Raw genomic sequence first — 20,703 nt, 5'->3', positions numbered from 1 at the left:
TTACCAACATAACCAAAAGAATCAATAAATATCTCTAGATAATATAGTTTGGGTTCCATTTTATTACAACACCACTTGAAGCAACTTGCTTGAAAGTGAGAATTTCAAAAACTCTCTGACGCCTTTAAAAATAACACGGGGGGGGGGGGGGTGTTATTTACTAAACTAAAACTGGGGAGCGCAAACTTTGGTGCAACTCTTCATAGAAACTTTCCACCTTATACAATCAGAGAACATTTAGATTATTCAGTGAAAAAATGCAAGATGTTCTCTGAATGGCAGAGTTGCCAAGCAAGCAACTCCATGGGATTGATTTACTAAAAGTGGAGGGTTCAATATCTGGTGCAGCTGTGCATAGAAACCAACCAGCTTCCAGGTTTTATTGCCAAAGCTTAAATTAGCAAGCGGAAGTTAGAAGCCGATTGGCCGCTGTGCACAACTGCAGCCGTTTTGGTAAATCTCCCCCACTGGGGGTTATTTACTTAAACTGGAGAGAGCAAAATTTGGTGCAATTCTTCATAGAAACCAATCAGCTTCCAGTTTCTGTTTTTTTTTTTTTTTTTAACTGAACAAACTGAAGTTAGAAGTGAATTGGCTCCCATGCACAGCTGCATCAGTTTTGGAGTGCACCAGTTATTGTAAATCTCCCCCTGGGGGGTTATTTACTAAAACTGAAGAGTGCAACATTTCGTGCAACTCTTCATAGAAACCAATCAGATCCAGGTTTTATTGCCAAAGCTTAACTGAATAAGCTGAAGTCAGAAGCTGATTGGCTACCATGCACAGCTGTACCAGATACTTAGTACACCAGTTTTAGTAAATCTCACCCACTATTCTTACATTGCCACAACAGGGCCCACTAAAATAAACTGCATAACCTAATGAGATCAAGGTTTGTCTGTGTTTGTCTCTCTCTCTCTCTCTCAGATATATATATATATATATATATATATATATATATATATATATATATATATGTATATATATATATATATATATATATATATATATATATATATATATGTATATATATATATATCTATCTATCTATCTAGATATAGAGGGAGAGATATTCACACACACAATTAAAAAAGCAATGTCTGCACACCTTTCTCCATGCAGTCTGCGGTTTATTTTACAACATTTTCAGTCTATCCAGGACTAGACATCTTAGTGCTCACATCTTGTATACTGATACTGGTCACTGACCACAATTGCTCCTGGCACCTTGTGCCAATGTGGGTGATGAATTTCTACTCTAACAGCATATACATTTCTCTCTCATATTCTGAAGGCTGTGTTGTTACTAGCATGGTTTATGAAGAATAAATGGCTCTCCTAGTCAGGGCCATCTTTAATAGTGATTGGACCCTGGGCAAACATTTTCTTGGGTCCTACTGAATCCACTTGTCAACTATTTTCAGGCAGTGTAGGCACAAGGGGCAACTGCTTCAGGCCCCACAAAAATAACTGGAGCAGCTGCCCCTTTTGCCCTGCCTTAAAGATGGCCCTGCTCCTAGTAAATGTTTGGTGTGGCCCAAATGCAATCATCAGCGATATGTAAAGAGCACCTCCCGTTGAAGGTCATAGCCCAACCATGACCATAGGAGCTCATTCACTAGACCTTCACGTGGCACAGGTAAAAGCCTTAAAGGCCTTCAAAAGATTACCAGGCAAGGTAGGCCCATTGTTCCCTGCGAGAAATGGTAGACTCCACCACTAACTTACACAAAGCCACACACTTGTTAAACTTTTTTATAAAAAGGTACATTCTGTGCTGTCTTTTAGTTATTTATTTATTTATTTTTTTAGCCAAGCTCTGCCAGCTCCTTAGCAGCACAGGATAGGATTATTATCGATTGGAAATCATCTCTCATTTAGCCTTCTTTTTTCGTCTTACATTTTAGTATTGAACTTTCATTAAATGGTTATTATCGGCTAAGGATCTACCCAGTCACTTAAGTCTCAGCATCATAAAAGAGAAGGAAGCAGCCAAAGAACCTTTCGTTGTGTAACCTCAACAAAAAAAAAAAGACACATTCTTCAAGATTAAAACATTACATAACTTGATTTGCCTGGATTAAAGCAGCAGTAGGTACGTAAAACCCTGTATGTTGATTGCTTCATACAAGTATTTATAGATGATGCTACGCTACGGAACATTGTTTCATCATGGTGTCATTAAGTAAAACAAATACTTTTGTGTGTCACCTACTCGGAGATGGGTTTAATCTTGGTTCAGATGACAGATAAAGGGATCTAATTCTATAGTCCTGAGCAGGGGATTCAGCTCTCTTGACTTGCAAGTTGCAACTAAACACATTTGTACATTTCATGGAGGACTGTTTGTGTACAGAAGTCACAGTGCATGCATAATAATATAAAAAATAAATAAATAAGCAATAATCTCCCTTCATAGATAATAGACTGGGTTCAGGCATGCTTGTTTACAATAGCTAGTACTTATGACAGTGACAAATACACTCCATCCTTTCAGCACACTTTTGGAAAAACCACAGGAGCTGCACTTGAACACAACATGGTCGTCATGAACATGATGAGCTTTGACTGCCCTTTAAGTCTTTTAACTTGGCCCCTTTTTCCTGGCCAGCCTCCTTAAGATCTAAGAGCATTGAGCAATACAGGGGGATCCCCCTTGTCTACTTACCTTGCTTAAAGTGGATGAAAGAGAAGCTGGGAACCCCCCAGGAGCCTTGGGTTCATCTCCAATCCAGAGGTAGCTAGATGTTCTGCAGAAGACACTTCCCACACAGCTGGAGCAGATGTTCTTGTCCCATGTCTTGCTGGCTCTACAAGTCTGGAGGAGGGCAGAGGGGTGCCATGGACCTTCTACTTGGTCTTCTTCTTCTTCTCCATGGGAGGAGGAGGATGAGGATGGGGGCTTGCTGTGTGCTGCGGCTGGATTGTGGGATGGGAGAGCAAGACAGCAGCTCAGCCCAGCTTGGAGAGACTGAACTGCAGAGAAGAAGACATGGTCACACATTCACACACACACACAAGACTGACAGATACACCGGGGCTGGAGCTCCACAATCTGGCTCAGAGGATCTAGAGGTGAAAGCTAATTGGATTGAGCTCTGCATCACCAAGGACAGCAGCAACAGATCGGCAAGTGTGCTCCTCACCAAAGCCAAGAAATCCCGAGGAGGAGAAGAAGAGGGAGGAGAGGAGAGCAGAGGAGAGGAGAGGGGGCCGGGGGAATCCTATTCTCAGAACACATTTAACCCTTCCATCCCCGGCTCAGCTGTCAATCCCACAGCACGCTTCAAAGGCTGCCATTCCCCTCCCTCCTCCCAGCCAGGTGTACGGCTAATGATGGGTTAACCCCGACCTGATGGCACAACTGTGTGATGGTGAGGAGGAGGAGGAGGAGGAGGACAAGGCACGGCCAGCTGTACAGGGGTTCTGCCTTGTCCGGTCCGTGTGAGTGATCAGAGCCGCCTGTTCTTCTAGGAATAAGAGACTTCTGTAATACAATCCTCTAATGGCACACAGTCCTCCCATAACAAATACTACTGACTATACACCATACAATCTGATCAGATCTCTCCTTCCACCACACATGCTCCAATGGGATTGTACAATCCCCCTTTAGGGCTCATTTAGGGTATATTCACACTGCAACACATGCGTTAACGCACCTGCGTTGCATTTTTTGTAAATGTATTTATTATTATATATTTCAGGTACTTATATAGCGCTGTCAATTTACACACATATATATTGTACATTCACATCATTCCCTGCCCTCTAGGAGCTTACAATCTAAGGCAAAGCATTATATTGTGTTGGTGTGCTTTTTAACCACTTGCCTGCCAGGCACTTAGGCTGGACTCACACCTATGCAGTTTTAGTGCTTTTTACATTTTGCAGATTTGCACTACAGTCCATTTAACATGGTTTCCTATGGAACACGTTCTGTAGTGCAAATCTGCAAAATGTAAAAAGCACTAAAAATGCATAGGTGTGAATCCAGCCTTACACCCCCTTCCTGCCCAGGCCATTTTTCAGCTTTCAGCGCTGTCGCACTTTGAATGACAATTGCGCGGTCGTGCTACACTGTACCCAAACAAATTTTTTATTATTTTCTTCACACAAATAGAGCTTTCTTTTGGAGGTATTTAATCACTGCTGAGTTTTTTATTTTTTACAAAAAAAAGGACCAAAGATTTAGAAAAAAATGTTTTTTACTTTTTTTCTGTCAGTAAATTTTGTAACTTTACAATTTGTAATTTTTCGCCTTCACTGATGTGCGCTGATAGGCGGTACTGATGGGCACTGATGGGCATTGATGGGTGGCACTGATAGGTGACACTGATGGGCATTGATCGACAGCAGTGATGGGCATTGATGGGCAGCACTGATAGGTGACACTGATTGCCAGCACTGACTGGCATCACTAATGGGCACTGATTGCTGCCACTGGTGGGCACTGATTGCTGGCATTGGTGGACACTGATTGGTGACACTGTATTGCTATATTGTAATCAGGGCACTGAAAATCAGTGCCCTATTTACATTCCTAGATGTACCCCTGCATGGAGATGCCGCTGATCGACTCTCCTCGCCACACACCCTGTCAGTGTGAGGCAAGGAGAGCTGATTTCCGGCATCTCAGTGTTTACATGTGACCGGCTGTGATTGGACACAGCCGATCACATGGTTAAAGAGCCGCGGACGCGACTCTTTACAGAGATCCTAGATGTTGGTAGGACACGTCGTGGCCACGGTCGCCACACTGCGCGCCCAAGTGGGCACGCAAAAGCGGCCATTCTGGGACATCGTCATATGATGTTGTCCCAGAACGAGAGCGGCACCGCCCCGCCGGCATTTGACGGTGGGCGGGCGGCAAGCAGTTAAATGCGTTGAAGATTTTACCCCCTTCCTGACCAGAGCACTTTTTAAAATTTGGCACTGCGTTGCTTTAAGTGACAATTGCGCGGTCATGCAATGCTGTACCCAAATGAAATTTGCATCCTTTTTTTTCCAACAAATAGAGCATTTCTTTTGAGTGGTATTTGATCACCTCTGCGTTTTTTTTTGCGCTATAAACAAAAAAAGGACGACATTTAAAAAAAAAAAAACAATATTTTTTACTTCTTGCTATAATAAATATCCCCAAAAATGTTTTTAACCACCTAAGGACCAAGCCTCTTTCTGAGATTTGGTGTTTACAAGTTAAAAATATTTTTTTTGCTAGAAAATTACTTAGAACCCCCAAACATTAAATAATTTTTTTCTAACACCCTAGAGAATAAAATGGAGGTCATTGCAATATTTTCTGTCACACTGTATTTGCGCAGCAGTCTTACAAGAGCACTTTTTTTGGAAAAAATAATTGTTTTTGAATTAAAAATGAGACAGCAGTAAAGTTAGCTCAATTTTTTTTTTTATATTGTGAAAGATAATGTTACGCCAAGTAAATTGATACCCAACATGTCACGCTTCAAAATTGTGCCCGCTCGTAGAATGGTGACAGACTTTTACCCTTAAAAATCTCCATAGGCAACGTTTAAAAAAAAATCTACAGATTGCATGTTTTGAGTTACAGAGGAGGTCTAGGGCTAGAACGATCGTGGTGATACCTCACATATGTGGTTTGAACACCGTTTTCATATGCGGGCGATACACACATATGCGTTCGCTTCTGCACGCGAGCTCGGCGGGACGGGCGCGTTTACATTTTTTTTTTTAATTATTATTTATTTTACCTTTTATTTTTTATTTTTACACTGTTCTTTAAAAAAAAAAAAAATTGTAAACATCCCTTGTAATAGAAAAAAAGCATGACAGGACCTCTTAAGTATGAGATCTGGGGTCAAAAAGACCTCAGATCTCTTATTTACACTAAAATGCAATAAAAAAAAAAATGAAATAAAAAAAATGAAATGTCATTTAAAAAAAAATAAATAAAAAATGTCCCTTTAAGAGCTATGGGCGGAAGTGACGTTTTGATGGGGGCATTTTCCCCTCACTCGTCTCCATACCTAACAGGGAGAAGAACCCTATCGCCTCAACCGCTACCGACGGCTCCAGTAAGCAGCGGAGGGCACCAGAGCACAGGTGGGTCTCCCGCCACCGATAAAAGTGAGAGACCACTTTTATCTGAAAGCGGACCACCCGCTGAAGAAGAGGATATCGGGGTTGTGGCAGCTAGCTGCTGCCATAACAACGATATCCCTCTTCAAAGTAGTGACGTGTAATGAAGCCGGGAGGTCCATAAGTGGTTAAAAAACACATTTCTTCATCAGTTTAGGCCAATATATATTCTTCTACATATTTTTTGGTAACAAAAATCGCAGTAAGCATGTATTGATTGATTTGCGCAAAAGTTTATAGCATCAGCAAATTATGGGAAAGGTTTATGGCATTTTTATGGCATTTTTATTATTTTTATTTTTTTTTACTAGTAATAGCGGCAATCTACGATTTTTAGTGGTACTGCAACATTGTGGTGGACAGATCAGACACTTTTGACACATTTTTGGGACCATTGACATTTATACAGCGATCAGTGCTATAAATATGCACAGATTACTGTGTAAATGTCACTGGTAGGGAAGGGGTTAACACCAGGGGACGATCAAGGTGTTAAATGTGTGTTCCCTCAGTGTGTTCTAACTGTATGGGGATAGGACTGACAAGGGGAGGAGACCTATCGTTGTTCCTACTTAGTAGGAACATACGATAGGTCTCCTCTCCCCTGACAGAACAGGGATTTGTGTGCTATTGCGCCCGCTGGTGACACACGCATCGGGTCCCCAACCATGCAGCACGCACACCCTCTGGCGGCTCTTAAAGGGGACAACGTACCTGTACGGGGTTTTGCGCAGCTGTGCCATTCTGCCGCAGTATATCTGCGTGAGGCGGTCAGCAAGCAGTTATAAAATGTTCTCTATTTAACCCTAGGTTCACATATCCGCAATTTGTGCGTGGCACATTTGCATAGCCGTGTCAGCCCATTTAAATGAATGGTCTGCCGTGCCTGCGTTTCCGCCAAAAAAAGTGCATGAACCCAGGGCCTGGACAAGGGGTGGGCAGGAGGGGCAGCTGCCCTGGGCATTGCGGTATCATGTGAGGTGGAAGGGCACCAGAAGGGGATCAGGGGAGGGTATATGTGTTGGGAAGGGGAATTTGGGGGGAGCAGGGGGTAAGAATTGTTCTGGGGGGGGAATTTGAGGGTGTGTGCTAGGAGTGGTGATTTGGGGGGATTTGTGCTGAGTGTTGGGAGTGGGGATGGGGGAAGGAAGAGGATGTGTGCTAGGTGGGGGAATTTGTGCTAGAGGAGATGATATAGTGGGGGGAAGAGGTTGGAGTTTGAGGGATCTGAAGAGTAGAGGATTTGTGCTAGAAGAGGAATTTTTTCTTAAGCAGGGGAAGTGGATTTGTTCTGGGAGTGGGGAGAATTTATGCTTAGAGGAAAGGCATTCAGGTTATTGCTCAATTTTTTGGGGATGGGAGGGGTTTGGCATGTTTGCCCTGGACTCTATAAGACCTTGCCCCAGCACTGCATGCACCTTTTCAAAAACGTGGCCCGCAGGAAAATGGCAAGACCTCTATTTTTTCATGAAATACAAGGCATTATGTGAGTGGAGGAAGCAAGTTTTTGTCATTACAAAAAAAAGATACCGTGAAACAACATTTTATGATCACAAGAGGAAACCAAACAATCTACTGTTGTAGAAGCACACATTTCTGCAGTCTTTAGGTGGTGATGGAAATGCACATGCCCAAGACTTGGGAGCCAGAGAGAACATAGAATGTGGACTAGACATCAGTACTGTTCTTGTGCTTACCTCCAGTACAGTGCTAAAAAAAGAAAAGAGACCTAACTGAGGTATACAATGCACACAGTACAGTCTGCCTTCAAGTTCTGGGTGTTGCTGTCCATGGGGCATGTTCCAACACCTCCCATAGCATTCCCCATAGTACTATAAAAGATGAAAATCCAACAGGGAAATTGGGGACCCGCCCATAATTGTTAGAGCAGGTTTCCAAAGCTAGAAACTCAAGTGCAGATATCTCACCAGTAGAGAATCCGAGAGATAGATAGATGGTTTGGTGCTCAAGCAGTTACCAAAACCGAAAATGTCAGTTTTGTGGTTGGGCTGACTCATGAGGCCTGTTCAGACTTAAACTTTTTGATACTTGACATGAGGATTCCCATTGTACCTTATGGTGTCTGTTAACACCCGAGTGTCATGTCACTCGATGCCTGAAAAAGTACAGAAGATTCTTTGGGGCACGTGTGTGTTTTTGTGTGTTTTTGTTTTTTTCAAGGAAAGAACCTGAAAAACTCCTGAAGAAGCAAGCTTTTTGCACAATTTCTCACCTCTCCTTGTCCTAGAGCAGTGGTTCTCAACCCTGTCCTTAAGTACCCCCAACAGGCTATGTTTGCAGATTTTCCTTTATCTTGCACAGTTGCTTTAAATCAGAGCCAATGGTTTGGTATTTTGGACAGCTATTTTATCCAAGAGAAATTCCCAAAACATGGCCTGTTGGGGGTACTTGAGGACAGGGTTGAGAACCATTGTCCTAGAGCCTAGCTTTCCAGTGACTAAAACGAAAAAAGCATTCAAGCATTAAAATACATATGTACAAACGCACATGAATTAATATACAATGTATGCTACATTAGCTACAAGTCAGGGGTCTCCAAACTATGGACCACAGGCCACATCCAGCTCTCTACAAGATTTAATATGGTCTGCAGATAGGTTCAGTAGCCTATCCCTGTGCAGGGATTGAAGATTCAGATCAGCAGAGTCTCTGCTTCGACCTGACACAAGTGGGACACTGATGCGTTTATGGGGACTCTGATGTGAGGGATTCTCTGATGGGGATCCTGATGTAAAGGGGGACTGTGATATAATGGAGACTCTGATGGGGTCCCTGATTTAAGAGGAGACTTTAATGTAATGGGGACTCTATTGGGACCCTGATGTAATGGTGGACTCTAATGGGGAGCCTGATGTAAGGGGGGACACTAATGTAATGAGGATTCTGATGGGGACCCTGATGTAAGGGGGGACTCTGATGGGGACCCTAATATAAGGGGGGCTTTGATGTAAGGGAGACTCTGATGAGGTTCCTGATATAAAGGAAGGCTGTGATATAATGGGGGTTCTGATGGGGCTCCTGATATAAGGAGGGACTCTGAGGAAATGGGAACTTTGATGTGGGCCCAGATGAAAGTGGACACTTGGATGTAAGGTGACTCTGATGAAAGGGTTATTGTATGTAAAGGAGGACCCTGATGCGGATCTTGGTGTAAGGGGGACTTAAAAATAAGGGGGACTCCAATGAGGAGGGGTACTTTGATGGGTACCCCACATCTAAGGAGGGCTCTGATGGGGACCCTGGTGTAAGCGAGGACTCTAAAGTAAGAGAACACACTGATGCGGGCCCTGGGGTAAAGAGGGGCTCCAAAATAAGTGGACTCTGAATGGGACCCCGATGTAAGAGGGGACTCTAATAGGGAATATGATTTAAAGGGGGACTCATTCATTGATAAAATAGATTTTTTTAAGCCCGAGAATATTTGTAAAATATATATACAGTATATACTGAAAGGTTTGGAGACCACTGGATTAGACAGTGCAGCTACTTCTTTACACATGAATTAGGCTGGATTAACAGACCGATAGCAAATGTTAATATTCTTCTGAATATTATGTGTAGTTATTAGTCTTATAAATGTCACATACCATGGCCATTTCCATGAGTGTCCTGCACATAAGCTCTTTTCGGTGTTAATGATTCACTTGGAGAAGAAGAGGGGGAAAAGGACAACATGTGTGTCATGAATGATGACACGGTGGATGAGGCTCTGCCGCTTCATTGCTAATCAGTGTGAGCCCAGGGAGGAGGAGGAGGAGGGAGGAATCCCTGTGTTATGGTTGCTAGGAAAACCCCATTGGCTTTATCTTACTGTACTGGATGAGAGAGAGTGTGTATAGCGGCCATTTATCAGGGACTAGCATCTATCTCACCATGCTCTAAATTCAATTTCAGCCAATGTATTATGGCTTTCCCCACATCACAATATATCAAGTGCACCCTGCTCGGGGTCTCTTTATATCAAATTTGTTATTTTAGCTGCTGTGCACATTAATATTGCATGACTGTGTTTATAGAAGAACATTATTGGTGCATGAAATGTTTTATGTAGCAAACGCCAGTGGCTTGAGATATTGTACTTATTAACCCATTCTAATGAAACCAGGAATTAGTTCGATCCATAGTAAATAGTAACAGAAGAGATAGAAGAACCTCCATAATTATCATATTATTGTTCAGAGGTTCCATAAGGAAGACCTACAAACAGATGGATAACACTGGATTATGCAGCAGCCACCTATATATGATATATCCTACGGTTGTATATTAAGTCTGCATTTACACCTAAGCAGAGTGTATTCCTGCTGATTTTGAAGTATTTTTTGCTCATCTATGCTTCAGGTGTTTGTATTTTGGGCAGGGCAAAGCAGTTTTAGAAGAGAAGCATTCAGTCACAAAAACGCATGTGTCACACGTTTGGTCCTCATTTACGCTTGAGCGTGTAGACAAGTGCCTAAATAATAATCCTAAAATCAGAAAAATGTAATCAGCGCAGCCAAATTAGCAGTCCAATAAAGTCATTTCACCCCACTTCAATGCAAACTCATATATCGCTAAATAATAGTGTAGCGCAATTCTTATTCTAATCAGAAATAAATATGCAATATCTTATCACCCAACCAGATATAAATCAGTGAAACAAAACATAAAGAAAAAAATATATCAATCAATAAATATATATCAATCTATAAGTCTCCACATGTAATCAATCTTTGCATTGCTTATTCTCATAAATAATCCACACAATGGTGCATAATCTTCCACCATGTCAAGCTTCCAACAAATAGTAATGCCTTGACCTGCATATTGACCCCTGCATTACCAGTAGATGATAACTTGCTTCCAGTGGTGGCCCGGGCCCCTCCCCGCCCCCCAGCTGTTAAAAAAATAATTGTCACTCTTATGCCCTGTACACACAGTCGGATTTTCCGATGGAAAATGTCCGATCAGAGCGTGTTGTCGGAAATTCCGACCATGTGTGGGCTCCATCGGACATTTTCCATCGGATTTTCCGACACACAAAGTTGGAGAGCAGGAGATAAAATTTTCCGACAACAAAATCCGTTGTCGGAAATTCCGATCGTGTGTACACAAATCCGACGGACAAAGTGCCACGCATGCTCAGAATAAATAAAGAGATGAAAGCTATTGGCCACTGCCCCGTTTATAGTCCCGACGTACGTGTTTTACGTCACCGCGTTCAGAACGATCGGATTTTCCGACAACTTTGTGTGACCGTGTGTATGCAAGACAAGTTTGAGCCAACATCCGTCGGAAAAAATCCTAGGATTTTGTTGTCGGAATGTCCGAACAAAGTCCGACCGTGTGTACGGGGCATAAGAGTGACTGGGCGCCGGACATGCGGCGGTCTATAGCAAGCGTCCCAGCCTGCAATCAGCTGATTGCAGGCTGTTAAGCTGATTTGCCCGTGTTTAGGGTGTGTTCAGGGCGCAAACGATGCGCCCCGAACACTCTCCGAATTCTACTGTCATTTATCTGGCCTCCTTTCTTATCTTTTTATTGGCCGGGACCAGAGAATGGTGGGTGTTGCTTTTTGCATCACCACTTCCGGTTTCTCACTACTGTGTGCTCTGGGAGTATAGTACCGGAGACTGGAGTGAAGGACGGCCAGGCTCCGGTATAGTGGGTTCCATATTTCCAGTATGGAGGCTCAGGGCAGTGGTGCAGGACTGGCGATATAGCGGATGCCGGTGTCGGTACCGGGGAAGGGGAGGATGGTCAGGCTCGGGGCTGTATTGTCGGCACTCTACCCCCTTGCCGTACCCTGAGAGGTCTGGGGGTGACATCGGGGGGGGATGAGCTGGCGGCGGTTCGGGCGGAGAAGATGCTGAAACCCCCTCATCCACAGCCCCATGTGACCAGGAGGTGGCTGGCTGGCCGGGGAGGGAGGGGGGTGAGGCGGCCTCTGCTGCTCGGTTGGCCGCAGTGCGAGTGGAGGATCTGCTGTGAGGCTGCACCGAGGATGATCGGCGGGGATATGGCCGGGATCCTGGAGGTAAGAGAGAATCGGCCGATCCACAAATACTGACCGACATCAGCCGATTAGTGTGAGAGATCCCTGACTGAGAATGACAGCTGAGTGACAGATGGGCACAGTGACAGACTGACAGTGATCTGAGTGACAGATGGGCTCAATGGTTGCATTTGATGCAATTGATGGCACAGTGGCTGCAATTGATGGCACAGTGGCTGCATTTGATGGGCACAGTAACTGCAATTGATGGGCACAGTGGCTGGATGTGATGGGCACAGTGGCTACATCTGATGGCACAGTGGCTGCATTTAATGGGCACAGTGGCGGCATTTGATAGGCACAGTGGCTGCATTTGATGGGCACAGTGGCGGCATTTGATGGGCACAGTGACAACATTTGATGGGCACAGTGGCTGCATTTTCAGTTTGCTTGCGCCCCCCCAAAAATTTTGAGCACCAGCTGCCACTGCTCGCTTCATACAAAGATGAACCAAAAAACGTATGTGTTGCGCTGTCAAGATAATGATAAATGATGCAAAATCATTCATGTAGCATCCTGATGTTTAGGCAGGGTTGCTAGTAAATTTACCCACCAGGTATAGTTGCCTTGGCCAATTGATAGGAGTTTGAATCGACCCTAATTCTGGAGTTGCTGCACTTCTCTCTTCTGTCACTAGATGGTCGGGTATCTGGTGGCATTAGATAAGACAAGGGCATTGCAAGGACAGATTAGGAATAGATGGGGTATCTCAGCCATGGGACAGGGATCTTCTTGGGTCACTTGGCCTGCTGGGAGAGCCTATTTATTTGGGTGAGGTCGGGTGATCGGGGGCTCTGTGCCACCTGGATGGCTGTCTGGGTGGATGTGTGTTTTGCTGCCCTGGGCTGCTAGGCCAGAGCCTGAGGCCTATCCTGGGGTCATCTGGCTGCTAGGCTGTCTGAGGGCTTATCTAAAAGCAAGAGAGCAGTGTAGGGTTGGGATTGCGGCTTGCAGTCCAACCAGAAGTGACAGCCGGAGAACCTGTCATGGTCGGAGGTAGAGGGGAAGCTGTCGCCACTAAGGGACCATCCACCTTATTACCAGGGACCATTGTGAGTAGCTGAAGCAAGTACCAGTACCAGTGGATCAGCAAGTCTAGTGAGAGAGACTGGGAACTCAGTGGAGTGAAGGTAGTGATTGTAGAGGAAGTACAGAAATTTGTTACAACTTGTGTTAGAAACTGTTATAAGACTATTGCCATTGGAGACAGCGCTCCTACACATGCAGATGTGGTGTTCTGCTGGATTCCTTTACCTGCATGGCTGTCTACCTATAGAAGTCTCTGAGTCTGCTAATTACCATTGCAACTACTAAAGAGTGTCCTGACCCTAAACCCTCTCTCCCACAGTTCTGTTAAAGAGAAAATAAATCTCTTTGCATTCAAGAAGTGTCTGGTACCCATGAATTTACCTTGCATTACACCCACCATACCTCGTAACCCACTCTACAAAGAAGAATGTCAGCTGTCCCTAACTCTGGAGGTTCTCATTAAAGTGCATATATGAATGGAAGAGCCACCATTCATAAATATCGTCTATTAAATAAATAAAAAAGACAGTTCATAAAGATGCAGCCTAATAAGATGATAAATAGTACAAATGTTTGTAAAAAAGATCATAAAAAAAAGGAAAAAGTGTCAAAAGTTCTTTGTAAAAATAAAGTGCTATCACATTGTCAAATTCTCACGTACCTGACTGATGAGCCGGATCGTGCAGAGGAAGGCCTCCCATACGTATCTGACTCGTGGACCCATGTAGAGCAGACAGGAGGCACAGGAGTGCAGAGTGGAATGAGAGCCGGGGCGGGTTAGTTGCTGGAAGGGCGGTTCCGGGGTCCCAGATGCTGTAGAGGTGACCACCAACTGGAAGGAAGGTCCGAACAGCAGACAGGCTGTAAGCTGGAGCACCCGATATCCACACCTAGAAGTTGGATTAAACAGTTCTGTACACAGTTCAGGGGTTTGTGGATTCCAGTGGAAGCAGGCAGGCTGGTTAATGCACAGACAGATGATGCTGGAGCAGGAGCTAGGCAGACAGGTCAGGTCACAGGCCGGGATAACAATGGGCTGGCAGCGAGGTATCAGAGGATCAAGCAGGTTAAAAGTCAGAGGCAGGCCGAGGTAAGGTGCAGGTGGAAAGCAGAGAGAGTCCAAAGGTCAAGCCGGGTCCTTCAGGAGATCAAACACACAAAGACAGATAAATAGGAGCAAGGGTCACAGGGAGCTGTAGATCAGACAGCATTGATCCCGTGTGCATTAAGTAGGCCGTTTGGCGCCGAGAGCCACGCGCATGCGCACCAGCGTGCATGCTCGCCAGAGTGGCCAACCAGGACTGGTAGTGTCTTCTACCAGGACTTTCCTGACACTCATACAATAAATACAGCCTCAGTGATCCCGTGCTTCCAATCTTCACCACCGTGCACACCATTCCAGAGGGATATGAAAGCCTCTTACCAGAAGCTTAGGCCTCTGTACACAGAAGGTCTAATAGCACTTTAGGGAGAAATCCCACTCCGGATGGATATATCAGCAATCACCTCCAGCCTCAATCAGCCAGCTATATTATAGATGGAAGTGTGGGAAGTAAGCCTCCACTGATACCGCCACTCCTTGATCCTTAGGTCACCATCACAGGCCAAATGAGACCAGCATATTCCCGAAATCATTCACCCTAGAGAACCACATGCAAGAGGAAAGAAATCGCTCCTGGTGCAGTATTAAAATCAAGTTTATTAAAAACTAGGCATCTACTCACATAAAAGAAGAATCACAGCATAACATACACAGCATTGAGCATCCTGGCAGGCGTGATGACCATACCGATGTTACACCTCCCTATGCGTTTCATCACTGGGTGGCGGTTCATGGACGTCATCACTGGGTGACTGTTCCATTCATTTATGCACTTTAATGTGTTATGTATGATTTTGTAGAATGTATCGATAGTACAATAAAAACAACATGTTAACAAGTGCTTTTCTGCTTTTCACCACACCTAACAATGTTCAACATGTAGAATCCCATTCTTTCTAATTTGCCCCTGTTCATACTTGTACACTCAGTCACCCTACATTCAAAAAAGTACATCAGCTTTTTTTTTTTTTACTGTACACAGACATTTCTGTCCCCTATAGTCTTCAATGGGAGTGCCTGAAAACACATGATATATGTAATTTGTTTTTACACGTGAAGAACGCCTCTTCTCCTATAGAACTGCTGTCCTCTCCTTGCCCAGCCCAGGAAACAAACACCTGAAGCTTACAAGTACAAGTAAGAACAGGGACATTTACAAAGAGAAGGTTTCTCCAAGTTGAGCATAGTCAAGATTAGAGAAATTAGCTGAAAAATGCTCAACTGTGAATTTGGGACCTAAAGTAACACTAAACAACATTCTTATTCTACAAACATAATCTATACATATCCACTACTTAATGGCTCTGTAATCTGTTTTTCGTGAAATTGTTTCTAAGGGCTAGTTTACACTTGCTTCAAAACATGGCTTCGGATATGTGTTGTTAAAGCTCTCTGAACGCCAGTCAAAGGCCCTGTCACTAAATAAAATGGTTAGCTTACAGTTCTATTTACACCTTGCTTTTGCTTGGTGCTTCGATGAGCCTTCATGGAGCTTCAATGAGGCTTGGGTGGGGCTTCAGTGGAGCTTCAAGTGAGCTTTACCATAGATTTCTATGAAGGCTTTGAAGACGGTTTGAAGCACCACTGAAGCGACATGGGGTATCATTTTTTATTTTGATTTTTGAAGCGAAGCCGAAGCAAAGCAAAGGCAGGTGTACACAGGACTGTAAGCTAATTATTTTATTTAGTGACAAGCATCCAGAGAGCTTTAACAAAGCATGTCCGAAACCTTGTTGAAGCCTCGTTGAGGCTACTCAATTTTTCTACCTCCTTGTAATGTCCTCATGAACTTCTGAACCTCTTTCCCTCTATATCCATTTGTTTGGAATGAGAAGTGCACATTTGCAGTCATTTGCACTGCTCTATGCAAACTACTAATCCCATAGTCTCTAGTCCATTTTGGAAGTAAGAAAGAGAGAGTGGCAATTTTCTTACATGTAGTGGGGCCATGAAGAATGAACATAACCCTCTAACAGGAAGTCGGGGAAAAAAAAAGAAATGTGAAGATTTGTAGGAGGCTGAGGGCAGTAGAATACATTTTTTAAACCACAATTTAGTGTCACTTTAAGTATGTAATATTTACATTCATGTTAATCCATGCTAATCCCGGAGCCCCTTTGAGTTCTGTCAAGGACAACTGTGTTATGAGGAATGATATTATTCTAAAACACAAGCAGACACAAAATTACACTCTAGATATACAGGCTTATTTAAAAGAGTGTTTCAAAGGGAACTGGATACTGTTAAAATATACAGATTTATTGAATAAATAGAGCAATTCAAAAGGAACTGAATATAATGCATTGTAATCCCTAACAACCAATCAGAAACCATCTTTCACTGTAGAGTAAAGTGAAATGTTATTAGTTGCTCTAGGTCAGTGATGGCAAACCTTGGCACCCCAGATGTTTTGGAAATACATTTCCCATGATGCTCCACTACACTGCAGAGTGCATAAACATCATGGGAAATGTAGTTCCAAAACATCTGGGGTGCCAAGGTTCACCGTCACTGCTCTAGATTATTGGACTTTGAACATGCTCATCCTTTACTGCTGCATCTGTACTACATCTCCATAGTGAACAGATATGACAAGCTTAAAGATGAACTCCAGCCTTCCCTTCAGTCTTTCACAGTTGTACAGACTCATCTCCTGTACTGAAATAGCTTACTTTGATTTCACTGCAAACTGTGAGCTTCTCACAGTGTGCACTGGAAACTATGCATGTAAGATACAGCCTGCTTCATTTTGTACCAGGTTCTCCCCTCAAGCCAGTGTTGGAGGAAACTGCAGCCTTCTCTCTCCCGGAGTCTATAGCAGTAGCATTGCATGCTACCTTTACTCAGAGATTACAGCAATCTTTCCACACACAGGTCCTGATGATTAGCACTCCCAGACAATAATGGCAGCACACCAGTCCTCACACCAGGTAGCACACAGCAAAATAGGGCAACACAGGTGTCAGTTCTCACGCTTCCCCCTCCCCGGGTCTTGTCATAGCACACAGTAGACAGATTGAAAAGCTAGTCTCCCTGTAGCAGTTCAGTTCACACAGTCAGGTGTGCAGCCTGGAGCCCAATGTCTGTGGTTCGGTGACCTTTTTTTTCTAGTAGCAGCCAGCGAGAGATCCTTTCCTGCTTCTTGTACAAGTCCCCAGCACCCTTCTACAATCTGTGTCTACAACTCCTGATTCTCCACATGCATCTCTTTCTCTACTTGCGTTCTCAGTTCTCTTTTTTCCTCCTTCTTGCTCTGCCTGCACTCCCTTGGCACCTTCGAAAATGTGGTTCCTGCTGCTCCCTCCTCAGGATTGTTTGTGGAGACTACATTTCCCATCAGCACCAGTTCCTCCCAGCAGGCTTTTGTCATTTCCAAGAGGCACAGTGATCAATATCCTCATCCTCTTCCTCTGTGTCTTGGATGGTAGGTGGGGCTTACTTGGGCTACACACATCCCAGCAGTAGCAAACACAGCAGTGATGATAGCCAGTGGTGTATTTAGGTTTTGTGCTGTCCTAGGCCTCACTAAACTCATGCACCCCCAAATTTAAATATGACCCACTCCTTCCTGTCAAGGGCCACAAGACCCACCCAGTCATCTCTCAACTACACCCCTTCCTCTTTAGGCTCCACCTTTTCCTCTTACAGTTCCACCTCTTCCTCTCTGTACATTAAAAGTGGGTACCAAGTGCCTATTTGTAAGCTCCTTGAGGGCAGGGACCGATGTGAATGTACAATGCAGGCCTCAAAATTTCAAGTTATGAGCCACTAGCCAGGCCTTAAGAGTTACTCACCACCAATTGCCCCACCCAACCCCTACCCTGCCCCGCCCCTAAACACGCTCTCGTAAATTATCTCACTGTAAGGCCCCTTTCACACAGGGGCGATGCGTTTTGACGGACACCGCTAACTCCGTAGGGATCGGCCTGTTGATCCCCGCTTAGCAGGCGGATGACAGGTCCGTCTCTGCTCACTGTGCTGAGACGGACCTGTCAAAGCCCCACTGTTCTCTATGGGGATATCGGATGTCACCAGGTGCGGTAAAACATGATGTCACCCCCCCCCAGTCCCTGGGATCAGTAATGCATAATGGCCGACAGGCCCACTTACCAGATCCAGTGAAACTGCAGAAGTGATCCCTCCGGCTGGATGTCCGCTCACCCTGTGTTGTGTAGCGCTCTCTCTGGTGGTGATGGGCAATGTGGCGCTCTCTCTGGTGGTGATGGAAGCATGGCGCTCTCTCTGGTGGTGATGGGCAGTGTGGCATTCTCTGGTGCTGCTGGGCAGTGCGTCATTCTCTGGTGCTGCTGGGCAGCGTGGCATTCTCTGGTGGTGCTGGGCAGCGTGGAGTTCTCTCTGGCTTCCCCAGCACAGTCCTCTCTTTCATTTTCCTGTCTCCTGTAACTGGTTGCTACAGTGTAGCAATCACTCCCTCAGCTTGTTCCCGGTATCTCTCTCTCTTCCCCTAGCAGAGTGCATGCTGGGGGGGTGTAGCCGGCTCCCTCTGAAGAACAATGGGGCCACAAATCTTCTGGGACTACATATCCCATGATGCTCCCCTAGTTTCTTTTTATTGACCTCCACTGTGGCCAATGAAGAGAGGAAAAAACGAGCAGGAAGCTGGGTGGGGAATCTGAAAAGAGCCCTCTCTCTTATCCTGTGCGGCTGACAGGAAAAGAGGGGGGTGAGCGGGGGAAACCCGACAGCCCGCCTCTCCCCGGTCACAGTGCCAGTACCTGTCTTCAGCTGAGAAGAAGCGCACTGTCACCACTTCACAGCAGGGGGGGGTTGACAGCACCTGCCACTACAACTGCTTCCTGGAGGGTGTCACCGGGTGCGTTCCACCCCCACCCCCATAGTGACGCCACTGCCTGGGGATCCCCACGTCCTCCTCACTCTCCTCCTCTGGACACAGACTGACCCCCCCGGGAGGAGTTTTTGGTGTGACGTCAGAGGGGGTCACCCGTTACATAACGGGTGACCCCGCCCCCCTCTGACTTCACGGGGAATGCCACAGGGAAGTCCCCATCAATTCCCTGTGCGTCAGAGGGGGCGGGGTCACTATGTGGCCCTGCCCTCCTTTATTTAAGAACGGGAGGGGGGGCGCTCTCTCGTCCCCCCCTCTTTTCCTGTGGCCTGCCAGGTTGCGTGCTCGGATAAGGGTCTGGTATGGATTTTTGGGGGGACCCATGCCATTTTTAAAAAAAAATTGGCGCGGGGTTCCCCTTAAAATCCATACCAGACCTGAAGGGTCTGGTATAGATTTTGAGGGGGACCCCCACGCCATTTTTTTTTTACATTTTGGCCGGGGTTCCCCTTAATATCCATACCAGACCTAAAGGGCCTGGTATGGAATTTAGGGGGACCCCCGCGCCATTTTTTTTTTCAATTTTAGTTCGGGGTTCCCCTGTGGGGAAATCCCATGGCGTTTTTATCAATGAACTTTTATGTGTATTGTCGGACCGACAATTCATTAATAGCCGCGAGTAGTTTTAAATGACTTTTTTCCTTTAGAAATGTCATTTTGCTGTCAGACTGTTCTAAACACGAGAAACATGCGCCCCTTTACAGGCATACTATAGACACCCCCCAGGTACGAAATTTAAAGGAATATTACACTTTTATTGTTTCACTTTAAGCATTATTAAAATCACTGCTCCCGAAAAAACGGCCATTTTTAAAACTTTTTTTTGCATTGATCCATGTCCCCTGGGGCAGGACCCGGGTCCCCAAACACTTTTTATGACAATAACTTGCATATAAGCCTTTAAAATTAGCACTTTTGATTATTCATGTTCGCGTGTTCGAACAAATTTTTTGCCTGTTCGCATGTTCTGGTGCCAACCGAACAGGGGGGTGTTCGGCTCATCCCTAGCTATTAAGTAGACTCTCCAAATAAGTCGTTGGTTGTAAACCTAAAGGAGATTTTACAGTCTGATCATTATATTTGTGGCCAACACCTTCAGCTGGCCATACACATTGTAGCCTGATTGTACACTCTCTGTACAGCTTCCTTTAGATTTAAGAATAACCATATGTGAGGGTGTTTTTTTTAAACAACTGGTTTAGTTTGTATCCCATCAGGATGGCCCTTGCATTGCTCACCTGTTGGTAGGGCTAAAGGAAAATGTCCAATCTGATTGTAGGAAAAACGATTCTCCCACACAGATGCAATGAAAATGTCACAGCAAAGTGCTTTACTTGTTGTTAGTTCCCGTTGGAGTGATTTTCTACTTTATGTGCTAGTGACTAAATTTCCTCAACAAGGCCACAGACAGCAATAAAAGTATGACATAGGCTGGATTCACACCTATTCATTTTTAGTGCTTTTTTGCATTTTGCAGATTTGCACTACAGTCTGTTTAAAATGGTTTCCCATGGAACACATTCTGTAGTG

General features: G+C 44.8%; 1 protein-coding gene across 1 annotated transcript in view; it reads right to left on the bottom strand.

Moving 5' to 3' along the window:
• The window catches only part of KCNB2 (potassium voltage-gated channel subfamily B member 2), a 368,009-nt gene extending 364,618 nt beyond the window's left edge, over positions 1-3,391 (bottom strand). Inside the window, exon 1 of the mRNA XM_073631795.1 lies at positions 2,669-3,391. The gene's annotated coding sequence lies outside the window, so the exon portion shown is untranslated. The remainder of the gene's footprint in view (positions 1-2,668) is intronic.
• Between the last annotated feature and the right edge of the window lie 17,312 nt (positions 3,392-20,703).

The sequence above is a fragment of the Aquarana catesbeiana genome, linkage group LG05 (genome assembly GCF_042186555.1).
Source record: "Aquarana catesbeiana isolate 2022-GZ linkage group LG05, ASM4218655v1, whole genome shotgun sequence".
Lineage (NCBI taxonomy): Eukaryota > Metazoa > Chordata > Amphibia > Anura > Ranidae > Aquarana > Aquarana catesbeiana.
The sequence above is the reverse complement of the archived record's forward strand: the minus strand, read 5'-3'. Positions and strand labels throughout refer to the sequence as shown.